This window comes from Cervus elaphus, chromosome 9 (genome assembly GCF_910594005.1).
Source record: "Cervus elaphus chromosome 9, mCerEla1.1, whole genome shotgun sequence".
Taxonomy (NCBI): domain Eukaryota; kingdom Metazoa; phylum Chordata; class Mammalia; order Artiodactyla; family Cervidae; genus Cervus; species Cervus elaphus.
The window spans coordinates 82,991,189-83,006,252 of NC_057823.1; the positions used below are offsets into that span (position 1 = coordinate 82,991,189).

General features: G+C 37.3%; 1 long non-coding RNA gene across 1 annotated transcript; it reads right to left on the bottom strand.

Moving 5' to 3' along the window:
• Positions 1-1,347: 1,347 nt before the first annotated feature.
• On the bottom strand, positions 1,348-4,704 carry LOC122700571. Its single transcript, XR_006342810.1, has 3 exons — positions 4,672-4,704; positions 1,758-1,836; positions 1,348-1,389 (listed from the first exon to the last, which is right to left on the bottom strand). It is a non-coding gene; the product is annotated as an uncharacterized LOC122700571 (long non-coding RNA).
• Positions 4,705-15,064: the final 10,360 nt, after the last annotated feature.

Consider the following 15,064-nt stretch of genomic DNA (forward strand, 5'->3'; position numbering starts at 1 on the left):
AAATCTGATAGGAGACATTGCAATATGCCAGGTTAAGGATAGTGAGGAGTAAAAGGGGAGGTGGGGGGGATAGAAAAGAAAAGATGGCAAGGTATTTGGAAAGCAAACAGTACCATTATGAGAGGCAAAGTAAAAGACATAACAATTTCATGTTTGAGGCCTTAGGAACTGAAGGAATAGAAGTGTCATTAACAGAAATGAGGATACCAGAAGGAAAAGCTGACTTCAGGGTAGAAATATTTAGGTCAATTTTACATGCATTGTTTTTGATATGTATCTGGATGAGAATGTCTCCTGGACAACTGTGAATGTAAGCTCCAAGAAGAAAAGGCCTGTAGCTGTCTCTCAACTTTCCCCATGGTATTTCTGAAGTCCAGAATACAGCAGGTGACCAATAAACACTGCTGAATAAATGAAGACTGAATGAAAGTCTACCAATACTCTGAGTTCTTATGATACATGACTGCAGTTTTCTCATTTCTCTTTATTTACAGATTCGGCTTTATACATATGCATCTTAGATCTCCATTTCCAGAGTGCCCTTAACACTCATTTGTTGAATTAGTGTTAGTAGATGCTCTTTTAGTTTAGACACACCCCATTTGCAATTCTAATCTCCCTTTAGTGTATTCAAAGAAGGGAAAACTCACTAAATGCAATATTAATATAAATAGATAAATATACATATCCATAGTACTTATTTTAAGGAAAAAGCAGCACATATAAGTAACTACAAGTGAAAGTGAAACTGTTAGTCGCTTAGTTGTGTCTGACTCTTTGTGGTCCCATGGACTGTAGCCCACCAGGTTCCTCCGTCCACAGGATTTCCTGGGCTAGAATACTGAAGTGGGTTGCCATTTCCTCCTTGAGGGGATCTTCCTGACCCAGGGATTGAACCTGCATCTCCTGTGTTGCAGGCAGATTCTTTACTGTCTGAGCCACTAGGGAAGTCCAGGTATGAATAACTATAGTCATTTCAACATTTGGTTATTCTATTTGGTTAATAGCTTACCTGAAGTTGTCAAAAATTACATTTCTTTCCAACCACAAGGAGCCTGAAAAAGACATTTGGGCAACAACTTGGAAATGACTGTTTAAAAGGTAAATGTTTTAATTTCATAAAGGGCTAGAGCGTTCCCATACTCAGCAGTTAACTCACGTGACTCCACGGCACAAATTTGTAGAGCAAAGGGTGTGCAGGTTCAGTTGTGTCCGATTCTTTGGACCCCAAGGACTGTAGCCCGCCAGGTTCCTCTATGGAATTTTCCAGGCAAAGAATACTGGAGTGTGTTGCCGTTTCCTACTCCAGGAGATCTTCCCGACCCAGGGATTGAACCCACATCTTCTGCATCTCCTATATTGGAGGCGGATTCTTTACCACTGTGCTGCCTGGGAAGAGCAAATAAGGATCACAAACTGACTGTCTTACAAGGCTCCTGGGATGTAAACTTTTCCCAAGGTCTTCTCTCTCCTCCTGCAGTGTGAGGGGCTTTACAAGGCACGTGGTGTTTCTGTTTCAGAAAAACTTGCACATCCTATTTTAAAAGATTTAACAATATATGGACAGTGTATATATTTATACTGAAAGGGTCTCTGGTCATTTTGGATGATTCACTAGAGATGTTCCTCATAAGCATGGTTTAATAGTAAAATATAAATTCAAATTTTTAGTCTTCAGTGATTTCCCTCCATCTCACCCCTTGGGCTGAGATGGCTTCATGAAAGTTAATTTAAAAAAAAAAAAAAAAAAGGCGAACCTTGAAAACATCTGGTGTTGAGTTCAGAAATTAGAACCAGATATGCTTCCTTATCCGTATTTCTGTTCACATAAGTAGCCTGCCAGAATGGTGAAAGGAAAAAGGTTTACTAATTTGATTTTTCTCTTGTTTTTGAAGAAATAATAGGAATATTTTAATGCTCAAAGTAGTTATGGGTCTTTTTAAAAAAATATATAGACCATCCCTGAATATACATTAAAAATATTAGAATTAATATAAATTTTAGATAATAGCATTATGATAATTCACATTCAAAGGATTTACCAAGGGATTCCTCTAAATTACAAGAGCCAAACAGTATAAAGGGCTCATAGACTGCTTTAAAAGCAGTTTTTCAAACAATTTATGGTATATGGATTCCCAAATAAAAACTGAGACAGCAAATAACTATTTGATTTCATTATTTTTTGAGCATTAGTATACATCCCATTCAGAAAGCCATCATAAAAGAACAGCTAGAATTTTTGTTTTCTAAAACTTCAACAATAATCATTATTATTAAAAGAATAATTACAGATATGCACAGAAACACTGAGAAAGATATTAATAGAATTCTAAGCTGGTGTTTACAGTTTACCATGCACTATGGAGTGTATTTTATTTTACATTTATAGTAAGCTTAAAGTAAATGAATCACATATTATTTCCATTTAACAGATGTTAAAATTGAAATCTTTCAACACAATGTGTTACAGTTACTTTTGTAGAGCCTGTAAGTACCAGAACCTAGAACATGTCTACCTTAGAGCTTTTTCTATTTCATATTATCTTTCTGCATGATGAAAATCCAACAAACTGTATCCCTAATTAGTTGGCATTGGAAAGCTAGGTTTTAACTGCATTCAATTCTAGAAAAATCAACCTGAGTGAAACATCAGCTTAAAAAAAAGAAACATATTAACACTGCACTTGGAATATCTGTGTGGTAAGGAATTCATTAGATCTGAAACTCACTGCTTTGACAGGATCTGTTTACTAATGGATTTTTCCAATTGATTTTTTAATATGATTTTTTATTATCAGCATAATTTTTAAATTAATTTTTTAAATGGTGTATAGTTGATTTACAATGTTGTGTTAGTTTGTGCTGTGTAGCAAGGTGAGTCCATTACACATATATCCACTCTTTTTTAGATTCTATTTCCATACAAGTCATTACACAGTATTGAATATAGAGTTCCCTGTGCTATTCAGTAGGTTCTTATTAGTCACCTATTCTATCTGTATCTATTCTATTCTGTATAAAGTAGTATGTATATGTCAATTTCCATCTCCCAATTTATCCTGCTTCTCCCTTTCCCTGTTGGTGACCATGGGTTTGTTCCTTCAACTGTAACTCACCTTCCATCTTGTAAATAGATTTATTTGTACTATTTCTTTAGATTTCACATATAAATGATATCATATGATATTTGTCTTTTTCTGTCTGACTTCACTCAGTATGACAATCTCTACATTCATCCATGTTGCTGCAAATGGCATTATTTCATTCTTTCTTTATGACTGAGTAATACTCCTTGGTGTATATGTACCACATCTTCTGTATTCATTCTTCTGTCAATAGACATTTAGGTAGCTTCCATGTAAATTGTAAATAGTGCTAGACTATTGTAAATAGTGCTACAGTGAACATTGGGGTGCATGTATCCGTTCAAATTACAGTTTCTCCAGTTACATGTCCAAGAGTAAGATTGCTGGATCATATGCTAGCTTTATTGTTAGTTTTTAAATTTATCTCCCTACTGTTCTCCATAGTGTCTATACCAATTTACATTTCCACCAACAGTGTTGGAGGGTTCCCTTTTCTCCACACCCTCTCTAGCATTCATTGCTGTAGATGTTTTTAAATATGGTTTTTGCTCTCTACTTTTTCAGTTGTTTTACATGTAAGTTTGTCCATAATCTTTCCATTTCAAGCAATTATACATTATAAAAATAAGTCCTATGTTCATTCAAATGTAGAAAAAGATTAAAAGTGTCTAATGCATATGCTACATGAGTTGGATTTATTTTTCTTTTGCAGGGGAGAGGTGAAAAGCCATCTTTTAAATTCGGCTCTACATCTTACAAAGGAGAAAGTTGAAATGGAATGTTTTCCTTTTTTAAAATAGTGCTTTTCTTGGTGGTACAGCTTTTGGCCATTCTGTCAAAGTCTGGTCCGAAGTCTTATTCCAGTACTAGATTATCAAGTTTTCCAAAATCAGCATAAACCCAGGAACATTTTGCCTTTTTCTTACTCCCTCCCTAATTAATAGCAACAACAATAACAATAATAGATCTCTTCCATTATTATAATTTAGTGTTTCTGGATGTGGAAACGTAGTAAGAAGGAATGAGAAATTTGCGATATAATGATAATGCATGCTTTTCTATGTGAATTGTGGTCACTCAGTTGTGTCCAACTCTTTGTGACCCCATGGACTGTAGCCTACCAGGCTCCTCCATCTATGGGATTTTCCAGGCAAAAATACTGGAGTGGGTTGCCATTTCCTTTATACTTTATGTAAATACAATTGGATTGACTCCTCAAAACCCATGATAAAGACAGTGAAATTTGTATTCTTTCCATACTAAAGAAATAAAAGTAGGGGCTCAGAGAAGATAAATAAAATGTGCAAGCTGATATGGCCAGTAAATGGCAGAGTGGATTAAGAATCTAAGCATCTCTACTCTGCTACTGGTTTGCAATGTTTATACAATCAAATTCTCTAATTCTGAAGCTACATTCACTTTGAATAGCCAGATAAGACATGTGCAGACCAGTCTGAAATTCAGAAGCTCTGAATTCCTGTCTCCACCTAACTTGGAACTCTCAGGAAACATGACATCACAATTAAGGGCATGGGCTCCAGAGGCACCTAGACCTAACTTTACATTCCCATTCCTCCATTACCATCTCAAGGAAGCTTCACAAGTTAGTTTCTCCAAGCCTTAAGCTCCTCATCTGTAAAACAAAGATTGTTATGAAACTTAAATACAATAACAAATGTAAAAGTCTTGGCCACAATAAGTATTGCATAAATCTTTGCTGCTAGCACTTCATTTTATGCTGATTTCTCTTTTCCCAATAATATATATATATGCATATATATATATATATATATACTTTTGGAGGCAAGTGAAAACCCATATAGGTTTCATTGTGCACAAATGCTGACCACACACAGAGAGCCCTCCCCTAGGCACTTACATTCTACCCCTTAGACACCTTGGAATTATTGCAAAAGTTCTTGAATGCAGATGTACATGAAGAATTTCCTTGAACTGAAAAAGTAGTATGTCTTACAGACCTATGTGACCATTTCTTTTGTCTCTAGGTTTTTTATCTCATAATAAATAAATTGAAAATTTACTAAAAAGCTTTACTGAATTCCAGTATAGATTTTCTTGATGAACAAATAGAGTATCACCATAATTATAGATGGGATTGGAAAGCATTGCTTTGTGAAAAAATACTTAATGTTATTCAAAAGGGATGGGAATCAACATTGGCTTTCAAACTTCAGTCAACTTGAATTTATAAGTATTTCTAAAATCAGATAGTCCAATTTGATATTGATTCCTTGAGGCTAGAGGATTCCATTTCATTTATGGATCAGATTCATTTCCTTAAATGTGTCCTAACAACTAAATATGGATCAGGTTTGGTGAAGTAATCATAGTTAACAATGAATACCCTGTTTTTTCCTTGCTCTTTTTAATTCTGTTGTCTTTCCAAAGTTGAAATACAGTAGCAATAAATGTGATGGTGAGAAACTCAAGTATAATTTCAAGGGATTAATTCAAAGATACCTCAAGATCTTTGTAAGAATATTAGGTGGTGGTGATTGCATTAATATACTTGTGTACATAAATTCAGAGTATTTCTGTATCATTTACCATGTTCTCAGTAACAAGGAATAGAGGTTCAAAATGGATTATACATTAAGGAAAATACTGCCTTTCATAGCTGGAAGTTCAGGGGTTAAGATGAACCTTGGAGGAGGCTTTGTCCAGTGTTTCTGGTTGGGTTCCACCCCCCTGGTGGCTCAGCTGGTGAAGAATCCACCTGCAATGTGGGAGACCTGGGTTCAATCCCTGGGTTGGGAAGATCCCCTAGAGAAGGGAAAAGCTACCCACTCCAGTATTCTGGCCTGGAGAATTCCATGGACTATATAGTCCATGAGGCTGCAAAGAGTTGGACAAGACTGAGCAACTTTCACTTTCACGGTTCTCCCAACTGTGTCCCACTCCCTACATAACATGATCCTCAGGATGGAGCAGAATAGCATCAGAAGATACAAGCCCCACAGCAACAAATGACCACAGCCTAGAGAAGAAAAAATTAGCTTTCAGAACTCTTCCATAAAAGAGAGGGAACTTCTTTCCTAATCTCCCTTCAAATGTGTTTGGCTAAAATTGAGTTGCATGCTCATTGTATACCAGTGTTTGAGGTGATAGAGTAATGGAATTATGGCCATGCAGTGTAAACTGCCCCTGAGGTTCTTGGCTGCTAATAAAAGGGTAATGAATACACAAAATTGGGATTCTCTTGGGAAGAAATAAGTGGAGAATGTATACTTCTACATAGGCAACCATCAGTATCTTCTACCTCTTACGGGCAGATTCTTTACCATCTGAGCCACCAGGAAAGCCCCTTCCAATATCTACCCATTTGTTTTTTTAAGAGGTATTAACTGAGATAATTAAGATCCTGAAACATAAATATTCCTTCTGATATACACTTGGAATAAAACTACAAATGTTTTAAGTATTAAATAAATTGGCTTGAGCTATGAAATTCTTATACTGCTGGCAAGCGACCATGTCACAAGGCATGGACAAGATTAAACGTTAATGGATGACTGGGATAAGTCCAAGTAAAGGAAAGGAGGCCTCTGCAAATGTGCTTCATGCTCATATAAGGATGCATATCGCCTCTTTAAAATGTAAACCAGAGGATTTCATGCAAGCTAGCGTTAAAGAAGAAAAACAAGGTTTCTCATGGAAAGCACTCAGCTTTGGGATAGGCACCCAACAATGGGATGGTATTAAGATTCATATAATGCCAGATATTCCTATGGTCCAAGATTAATTTTAACCAGTGATCTGTTCAGAACCCAGTAACAAAAAATACTTCCTTGGTAATGAGGTTTTATTTACAAAGAGATTTATATGACTTATTATTTACCATGATTTTTTAAAATGAAAAATAAAGATTTTCAGAGGTCTAATAAAACCAAGAGGAAAACAAAGATTTTCTGGAAATGCTGTTTTGGAGTGTTGACTGCATCAAAGTACAAAACATATATTTTTAATTTTGGAATTTCTTTTTACTCATGCCTCATAATTGTTCTTAAAACACAAATCTCTTTCCAAAGAAGAAATTGTGCTCTTCTCTAAAACTAATTTAACTTTGAAAAATACTTGATATTAATTGATTATTTAAGTATTTATAAAATGGATAGTGTATCCAGAAAGAATTAAAATACATAGTTTCTGCCCTCAAAGAACTTAAAACCTATTTGAGGACATCAATCTAAAATATAAGAAGCAATAGCCAAGAAAAGATAGCATTTAATTAATTACTAAATTGTGTATCAGGGCATAGTGATATAGAAAAGACTGGATGAAGAAAATCATACCAAAACTACAGAAGCCTTACTAACATCACACTAACATCTCTTTGAATAGTCACCATGTACCAAATGTGTTTAATAGCTTATCATTTAATCCCACTACAACCCTATACATTGCAATCATTAGCATCAATATTTTACAGACAAATGAATTGAGGCTTAGAGAGATTAACTTGCCCGCATTGAAAAGTTAGTAAAAAGCAGAACTGGGAAATGAACCCATGTAGTCAAATCCTACCACGTGATTGCTTAGCTAATAAGGTAGTCTGCCTTCATGGAATAAGACAAACTCAATGAGCATTTTGAAGACTTAGTGGTCCTTCTAAATGAAGGAGGATGGAGGGAGGTATCTTAAGAAGGAGGACCAAAACCAGTGAGGGCATAGTCGCTGGAGTGTCCATGGTATATTTTAGGCCCTTAAAAGAAACTGCCCAAACTGAATCCAAAGTTTGAACAACATTGAATGGGAAGACAAAATTGGACAAATTCAGTGGAGTTGAGTTACAGATATTTACAAAGGCATTGAAGAGTTTTACAAAACAATTTTTCATTTTTTTTTTCAATATAAAATAACTGTTTGAACTCTTTCATCTCCTCTCTGTCTCATCCTCAGCTGCAGCTTCAAATTCCAAAAGACTTGAAATGAATCACGGGAGACCACCCAACATCTTTCAGACCTTTAGATTAAACTCAAACCATAGAGGTGTTCTTAATAACTGAAAGGTTAATGCTTTTCAATCCTGGATCAGCCAAGCCTAAGGAGACAACAAGAGACATCCTGGTGACCTGGAAATCCCACAGGCCCTCCCAAGTGACCTCCCAGGGGTACTTCTCCACATTCCACACACTTGGCAGTCTGGTCTCTCCCTGTCAGTCTGAAATGGAATGCAGTCTCACACCCTGTCAGAACAGAGGTTTTCCTACACTGAAGTGGAAATTGTTCCAACACTGAAACAGCTTATACATGCATGTTTATAAACATGTGGTTAATCTCTGGGAGGAAACACAAAAACTGGCCATTGTGATTGCCTCAGGAAAAGATAGTTGGGTAGTTGGGAAACATTCAAAGAAACTTACTTTGCATCTCCCTACCCACCCCTTGACTTCTCTGAAGGCTATACATGTATTATTGTGTTTTTGAAAATATGTTTATTGTAAATGAATTAACTTTTTAGTGGCTTTTTTGCCTGTCCCACAATGCACTCAAAGCATCATTGCCAGCCAGTTCCCCAAGGCACAGCTCTTATCACACCCGGCCCCTAGTCAGAGACCTTCAATGCATGCCCACCACTAATAATGAGTTCCCAAGGTTCACAAGAATTGATTTACTGATATAATTTATGTTTCACACCACATTTTGAAGTAGGTTATGCCTCATATGACAAGTAGTAATATGGGTGTAGTGAATTAAAAAAAAATTATTCAGGGTTACACAGCTAACTGGTCATACTGCTGAGACTTGGCCCTGGAATACATGCCTCTTTCTATGATATCATACAGTTTCTCACATACAGTGTATTATATTAAATCAAATCTCTTTAGCCTACCTTTGATTTTTAACCTTCCTGCGAAGCTTTCTCATAAATCCCTAACATCTATCCTTTGCTCCAGGGAAACTGGTACTTAAACACGGGTTCCTCAAATATCCCTCCCTCAACTATCACTGAACCTTTCTTTGTTTTCTTTCTGCTCCCTTACAATGTCTCCCCCTTCCTTTGTCACTTATGAACATCTCCCACGGTTAACCACAAGTGGTCCTCCTTAAGGCACCTTTCCTGAATTCCCCCAGTTATCAACTATTCTCTTCTCCATACTGTATTGTACCACTCACAAAACTACCTGTTAGTCTTCAGTTATAATTAACTTGGTGTTTGTCTTAACCTAACTAAAAACTGTAAACCTTGAGAAGAAAGATCATGGCTCTCCATGTTCATTTTCCCAAATATCTAGGAAACTATTTTCACTTATTAGAGCCTCAGAAACATTTGTTGAATTCCGTTTGATAAATGATATTCTGGAACACCAGGGGTGCATTGTAAGATGAAGCAAACTTTGGAGAGAACCCAGACACTGATTTAACAGTAGAGATCGTGAACTGGTGATCTGTGATAATCTGAAAGACGTGTGTGTTGTTAGCACAGGGTAATTTCTTTTGAGGGTTTAATTTTTAATTTGAATTATTTTCCAGCATTAAAAGCAGAAGATCTCATGTGAAAATCTAAATTTCTAGTTTTTTAAAAAATGGGAAAATCTAGCAAGACAGCGTCTGTCCAACCACGTGACACAATTGGCTAGAATTAGTAAAACCTGCCCATTTTCATTATGGTACAGGCTATCTGGTGCACCATAGCCCATCATTCATGGTTGTCTTACACTGAGGGAGCTATACTGATTTGTGATACCTGTTGGATGCTGTATATTCACATTTTCAATTCCTACTTGAAATGGTGATCCTTTTTCCTTCAGAAAAGAATCCCTAAGTCTCATTAACTCTACAGAGAGCTCTGTACCTCCTTCAAGAATGGCCTGGTGAAAGCTACTTTCTCAACCATCTTTGAAAGAGTAACTTACCCTCCTCATGTAGGAAAGCCTCAATTAGAAGTTAAGTCAGGGGACTTCCCTGATGGTCCAGTGGCTAAGACTCTGTGCTCCCAATGCTGAGGGCCCAAGTTCAATCCCTGGTTGGGGAACTAGACCCCAACTAAGAGTTTGCATGCCATAGCTAAAGATCTTGTATGCTGCAAGTAAGACCTGGCACAGCCAAATAAATAAATTTGTTAAAAATTTATTTATTGAAATTGGAGAATAATTACTTTATAATATTGTGATGGCCTCTGCCATAGATCAACTGAATTGGCCATAGGCATACATGTGTCCCCTCCCTCCTGAACCCCCCTCCCACCTTCCTCCCCACCCTATCCCTCAAGGTTGCCACAGAGGACCTGCTTTGGGTTCCGTGCTTCATACCGCAGACTCCTGCTGGCTATCTATTTTACATACGGTAATGTATATGTTTTAATGCTATTCTCTCAAATCATCCCACCCTCTCAATATTTTTTTTTTAAAGCAGTTAAGTCAGTTGTTACATTTGGGTGTATTAGTGGAAATAGAGAAAAATTCTATGCAAAGAAACAAAACTGTCATTTCAACTATAGAACGTCACACTGAGACATTGCCAGGGGGCTACCTCCTAGTGGCCCATAAGCAGGGAGTAGAATACTATGCAGGTGACAGAATTCCATAGCAAGGAGGGATCTGAAGAAAGCAAACCAATGCTTTTATTATTTTTATGACATTCCTACCAAATTGATTTTTTAAATCTTCAATTCTCCAATGAGGGCAAGCCACCACTTAAATTTTCACAATTTGTACTTCAAAAGAATTCTTTTTCACATGTAGGGAAAAAATGATTTATTTTATCTTTCCCCCCAATAGTCCTTCATTTTCCCTCTGGGGTAATGGTAATCACATGACAGACTTTTTTTTATATTTAAAGATGATAATCATGACCTTCATGATGACTCAAACGGTAAAGATGCTGTCCACAATAGGGGGGACCTGTTTTTCATCCCTGGGTCAGGAAGATCTCCTGGAAAAGGAAATGGCAGCCCATTTCAGTATTCTTGCCTGGAAAATCCCATGCACATAGGAGCCTGGCAGGCTACAGTCCATGGAGTCTCAAAAAAAGAAGATTAGGACATGCTTTAGCCAGCAGTTATTATTAGTCCATGGGGTCACAAAGAGTCAGACACAACTGAGCAACAACACTTTTACTTTCTTCATCATGTTGCCTCAAAGCCTTCCATTCTTCAGGTGAAACACCTATGGCTTCTGGTTAGTAAGACTCTCTTTATCCCCTGGTTGTTTCTTCTCTCATTATATTCCACCAAATTCTTGGCAGCCCAAACTGGCCAAAGCATTACAGGTATTATCATGTCCAACAGAGCATAGCAGAGGATATTGAATCATTTCACTATAATAGCTTTATCTATGCAGTCTTAAAGCTTAATTAGTTACTTTGGCAGCGGCAAATCTCTGTTGACTCACATGTGGTTGCACTCGACTGGAACCCCCAACTTCTGTTAAAGTTCGTCTTTACCATCGTGTACTTCCACAAGTGGACATTTGGACTTCATAATTATCTCTATTAAGTCTCATCATGTTTATATTGGCCCATTATTCCAACCCGTCAAGGTTGGATTTGATTCTAGAACTCTCTCTCCTTTATTTCTATCTCTGCAAATTTAATATGTATGTAGTCAATTCTTCCCTCCAAGTCAGTAAAAAATAAGCAGAGTAGGAAAAGACTTTGCTTCAGGTCCTCCTTCCTGGTTTCCAGATTCAGGCTGGTCCCTCAATGTTTTTTTGAGAAGAGCCATTTACCTGTCAATGGCCTACTCAACTCTGTTGTCAGCTTTCTACCTGTCTTTAAGAATGCTCTGGGAAAAGAATGTTCAAGTGCACATGCATACACAAAAATATACACTTTCCTTGGGAGAGGATTCATAGCTTCCACTTGATCTTCAGAAAGTTTCTTGACATAAAAAATATTAGGAAACACTAACTTCATAAATTCTCTGAACACCCAATATATTAAAATATCTATTTTTTAAATCTCTAACGATCATTATTTATTGGGTGCCTACTGTGTGCCAAGAGAGCTCTAACTATTGAAATTTTTAGAACACAATAGACCAATCCTCTGCCTTCATGACGTTTACATTGTAGTGAGGCAGAACGCTAGACCACAATGACCAAGAGTAATAAGGAAGCCAGTAGTATGTTTAATACTGAAAAATGCCAAGGAACAAAAATAATATAGCAGATATGAAGTGTTGAGCAAGAAGGCAGCCTCACTGAGATGACATTTATGTTAATACGGCAGCAAATGCAAGGCACCCTGTTAGACCACACTCTTAGTCTACCCATGAGCAGCAAAGCTGCAACAGAGTAAGCTAGGGGAAATAGTGGAGATGATTTGGGAGAGGATTATGGGTGGGGAAGCCAGAATGGTTCTCCAACATGGGTTGGGGGGAGAGGGGTTCCCCCACAGGTGCATTTGGAAATGTGGGGGAGAGGTTTTTTTAGCTGTTACAATGACTCTGGGACACTACTTACACTTAAGGGGAGCAGAGACACTCTGTAGGATTGTTTTGTATGGTGGAAAACTGTTTTGCCTCCAATGCCAACATCATCCCGTTGAGAGACCCCAAGTAACTTTAGCTGTTGTATAAACTCTGGACTTTACTCTGAATGAGATGGGAAGCCATTAGAGATCTCAGTGAAGAAGAATGAATAGTCTCATGCATTTATCAAGGCTCAGCCTAGCCATCCTGATGAAGATGAAGGGGACCACAGCAGAAGCACAGAGATCAGCTGAGAGATTGTCACAGTAATCCATGTAAAAGATGATGATGGCTGGACCGGGGAGGTAGGAAGGAGGAGGTGACAATTGGTTGGATTCTGAGTAAATGCTTAAGATTGACCAGGTATTGCTGGTGCAATAGAAGTGGTATGAGAGAGAAAGAGGAGAAGAGGATGAATCCAAGATTTTAGGCCTGATAAGTATCTATCATTTGGGAAGGATAGAACTGTCATTTGTAGTTGTGATGCAGCACAACTTTAGTTGGAAGTGAAGTATCAGGAAGAAGGCCGCATGACATAGCTACTTAGACTGATGGATGCATGCAGGTATATAAGAGTGTGTATTGTCTGTAGATACAGTTACAGAGAGATAAAGATACAGGTATGAGAACTGATATAGACAAAATATAGAGATAGAGACAAAGAAAAAAAATCTAAAAGAGACCAAAAATGTTAACACCAGCTATCTCTAGTTTTTTTTTTTTTTTTTTTACTTAATTTGCAGGTTTTTCTTTTACACATTTCCTAGATTTTCTTTTACACATTTACACATTGTGAAATGTAAAACCTTTGAATATCTGCAACACTACTTCATACAGCTTATTTATGAAAGCAACAGAGATCTGCTTCGATTTTCTTTTCAGTGGACTCGGCCCCTCTCCCTCCAACTGCTTACTCATCAGTTAGCAATGGACTCCCTGCTTGTGAGGCCACTTGTTGGGATTTAAAATCTTAGCCTTACTCTACTGTGGTCATTATAAGCATGCAAGACATTTCCAGACCCCCAAGATTTTCATTCCGAGGAGAAATGGGGGAATTGTTAGCAGCTGGATCCTCTTTGAAAGAGCAAGCCACACATATTTATAGAGCTTTAGGGGATCATAGGAGGAGCAAAACAATTGTCACTCAGGTCCCCTTTCCTGGCAGCACCTCAAAGCTTACCAAGTGAGAACAAGAGCGCCCAGCTGCCCTGAAGAGCCAGAGAGAGTGAAATTTAAAACTTGAATTGCCTCTCTCTTCTCATTATGTATTATTTGTCAATCATGGATAAAAAGTGGTTTTTGCCCTCCAGCTGCTAGCCCTGGGGCGCACATATCACTCAGCAGTGCCACTTTCTTCTGGAACATTGCAAGAAAAATCAGTGATTACACCTTTCTCTGAAAGGAAGTATGGTCTTCTGTCCTTTTTTTTTCTTTTTTCATTTTAACCTGATGGTTTAAACTAAGAAGGCAAGTCACTTGGAAAAAAATAAGTAAACTTGGTTGTTATGGTGATAGACATCTTAAATATGGAAATAATGTCTATTAGTACACAGATGCTTTCCTCTTTCTTATTGGAGCCAACATGTCTGAAAAGTACTTGATGGCTACAGCCTAGTGGTAGAGGAAGATTGTACTCCTTTGTACCAGACCTTGCAAATAAGCAATAAAATGCACATTATCACCCCATATGAAATGCAGACTTTTAAAGATAGATTCATTTTGATGCCCGCCTTTCAAGCTTGTTTTACGACATCGAAACATATTGCCCTCATTTGTACATTTCACTCATGTGACATGGAGCCCTTTTTAAAGTTTTTTCACACCATTGAGGACTCAGTAACTATTTATTGTACTGTATAGGGAGTGACCTGAAGCTTAGATATATTTTCAGTCGCTATGATAAATATACATTAAGCCATACTGCACACAACTTTCTGTCTAATATTCTTAAACAAAGTACCAAAGCATCACTTCAGTTATTCAAGCACATTCAAATAGGAAACGTCAGCATCTCTTTGTGTCTAAAATTTGCACCTTTGACTTGTATAAAGGAGAAAAGTCCCAATACAGCAATGCTGAAGTTTTTAGATTTCTTTAACCAGGAGAAGTGCACTGAAGGCATTAGTAGGCACAGCTCTGATTCTTTTTTAAGTTAAATACCACTCACCAAACAATTCAAAATTCAAAAAGCATACATTTTACAGGTGGATTAAAATGCTAACATAATTGATGACCTTCAAAGTGTAAGTCCTTCAACAGTAAGACAATATTGGCTCTCTACCATTCTTTTCTTTTTGTCATAATTCTATCTAGGAACAGAAATTGATGCCAACTGGAAAAATCCAATCATGGAAGCCCCAGCAGGTTCAGCTTCCCCTTTCATGTTCTAATTTACATGGAAATGTGAGGTGATCACATTGTCATAAATTTTACAGAATGTAGGTTTGGGCAGTAAGGACAGCCAATAGTTTGGGCCCACCTACTGCTTCAAGCTTCTTATTTTCTGTGGGTAGAATATGGACCCTGCAGTAAGTTCAGGTTC